Source organism: Triticum dicoccoides, chromosome 4A (assembly GCF_002162155.2).
Source record: "Triticum dicoccoides isolate Atlit2015 ecotype Zavitan chromosome 4A, WEW_v2.0, whole genome shotgun sequence".
Taxonomy (NCBI): Eukaryota; Viridiplantae; Streptophyta; class Magnoliopsida; order Poales; family Poaceae; genus Triticum; species Triticum dicoccoides.
The window spans coordinates 715,440,242-715,443,115 of NC_041386.1; positions in this window are offsets into that span (position 1 = coordinate 715,440,242).

Genomic DNA, 2,874 nt, shown 5'->3' on the forward strand with positions numbered 1-2,874 from the left:
CAGAGTGGTTCTCAAGATAGTTGACGGAACGGAGTCAGCTGTGTGCATTAATGATACTGTGTTGGTTCTGATCCCAAAGGTAAAAAACCCAACACTCCTTTCACAGTTCCGTCCAATTAGCCTTTGTTATGTTCTGTACAAAATAGCTTCAAAGGTCATCGCCAATAGACTCAAGCAAATATTACTAGAGATAGTTTCAGGAGAGCAATCTGCGTTTGTCCCGGGCAGGATGATAACTGACAATATTATAACTGCTTACGAGTGTTTGCATTTTATGAAACGGAATAAGGCAAAAAAAGCACCAATCATGTGCATTAAAGCTCGACATGATGAAAGCTTATGATTGAGTTGAATGGGCCTACCTACGGTCCATCATGCTGAAGTTGGGCTTCACTGATCACTGGGTGGACATTGTTATGAATTTGGTCACCTCTGTCAAATTTTCAGTCATGTTCAATGGGAGGAAGCTAGAGGAATTTCAGCCTTCGAGAGGGATCCGCCAAGGGGACTCGATATCTCCATACTTGTTCTTGTTAGCAGCAGAGGGCCTGTCGTGCCTTTTGAAATCAAAGAATGAGTCATCCAACCTTAATGGGATTCAGGTGGCGCCTTTGGCACCCCCTGTAAACCATCTTCTATTTGCTGATGACAGCCTGCTGTTCTTCAAGGCAAACGGTATGGGAGCTACCGAGGTGAACCAGGTATTGGATACCTATAGCCAAGCTTCAGGCCAACGCATAAACTACTCTAAGTCATCTATTTTCTTCAGCAAAGGTGTTCCTGACAGTATGCGAATTGAAATAAAAGGACTCCTCAATGTCCCAACTGAAACGCTTAATGAGAAATACCTTGGGATGCCCTCTGACATTGGGAGTTCAAAAAATGGAGCTTCCAAATACCTCAAAGAGAGGTTGTGGAGCAAGATCCAAGGTTGGATTGAAAGAACCTTGTCCATGGCTAGAAAGGAAGTTCTGGTGAAGTCGGTTGCACAAGCTGTACCTGTCTATTCGATGTCTTGCCTTAAACTGCCGAGAGGGTTATGTGAACACCTCAACATGCTTATAAGAAAATTTTGGTGGGGAAGTAAGAACAGACAGCGGAAGCCCCATTGGGTCTCCTGGGAAGCAATGACGAAGCCAAAGTCTATGGGTGGACTAGGGTTCAAAGATTTTGAACTTTTCAATATGGCAATGCTGGCTAGACAGGCTTGGCGCCTGCTGCAACAACAAGATTCACTATGCTCCCGGTTATTAAAGAGTGTTTATTACCCTCACTCAAACATCCTTGAGGCATAGTTGGGCTCTCACCCGAGCCAGATATGGAGGGCCATTATTGAGGGGCGCGATACACTCAAATTAGGTTTGATCAAGCGAATTGGTAACGGACACAGTACGAAGATTTGGGAGGAGAACTGGCTACCCAGGGAGGAAATGATGAGGCCCTACGGCTGCATCTCATCAAACCCACCCGAGTTGGTCTCAGAACTCATAGACGCTACTACGGCCACATGGGACAAGCATAGGCTCAATGCTACTGTCTTTCCGTTTGATGCAAAGGTAATCGCGGGCATTCCATTGTGCACCATGAACCTACCTGACTTTTGGAGCTGGGCTCACGAGAGAAGTGGACAACTTTCAGTTAAATCAGCATACAACATGTTAATCACAATCAAGCAAAGGAGAGAGGATTGGTTGTATGGATCGGTAGGTCCTCTAGTAACCGCCTGGAAGAGGGATCGTGGAAGACATTGTGGAAAACCGAAGTGCCCTCTAAGGTGCGCATGTTCTTATGGAGGTTGTCGAAACAATCACTACGCATAGAGGATGTGAGGGCGCATCGCAATATGACAACATCGAGCAGGTGCGGCCTATGCGGACAACCAGATTCATGGCGCCACTCTCTTTTGGAATGCACGGTGTCCAGGTGCACTTGGGCCCTAGTCGACGACGAGTTAGCCTGCACTATGGCAACGATAATAGAGACGAGAGCCAAGAGCTGGCTCTTCAATTTGCTTGACTCGCTAACCCATGATAAGTTCGTCCTCTTGACAGTCACACTCTAGGCGATCTGGTTTTCCAAGCGAAAGGCAATCCACGAGGCGATCTTCCAGACTCCTCATGCAACTCATGCTTTTATTACTCGCTTCATAGCTGACTTGGAGACAGTTCGGGTTGCAAAACCCTCAACCAACACCATTGCAAGGACCATGCAACCACGCCCAAGACCTAGTGCCCCACCGGTTAGCTTCGCAAAGGTTCACGTCGATGCTGCTGTACATTCTAACAGGGGGGGTTCGGCTGCTGCAGTGTGCCGTAATGATCAGGGGGAGTTCCTGGGCTGTTCTGCTTTCGTCATCGAAAGAGTTGCGATCCAGCCACACTGGAGTCCATTGCATGTCGGGAGGCTTTTGCCCTCGCGGAAGATCTTAATGTTCACCGCCTTATTGTATCGTCTGATTGCAAGTAGGTCAATGGAGACATCGCAAAAGGAGTTCGAGGTCCCTACGGAGCTATCATTAGTGAAATCAATGCCAGGGCTACACACTTTTCTTGTAATTTTATTCATGAGAGTCGTAGAGTTAATGTAGAAGCTCATAAGTTAGCAAAGTTTTTGTTGGGAAACGTAGCAGAAATTCAAAATTTTCTAAGCATCACCAAGATCAATCTATCGAGATACTAGCAACGAGAGAGAGAGGGAGTGCATCTTCATACCCTTTAAGATCGCTAAGCGGAAGCGTTACAAAAACGCGGCCGGTGGAGTCGTTCATGAAGCGATTCAGATCGCGGTCGAATCCGATCTAAGCACCGAACAATGGTGCCTCCGTGTTCAACACACGTACAGCCCGGGGACGTCTCCTCCTTCTTGATCCATCAA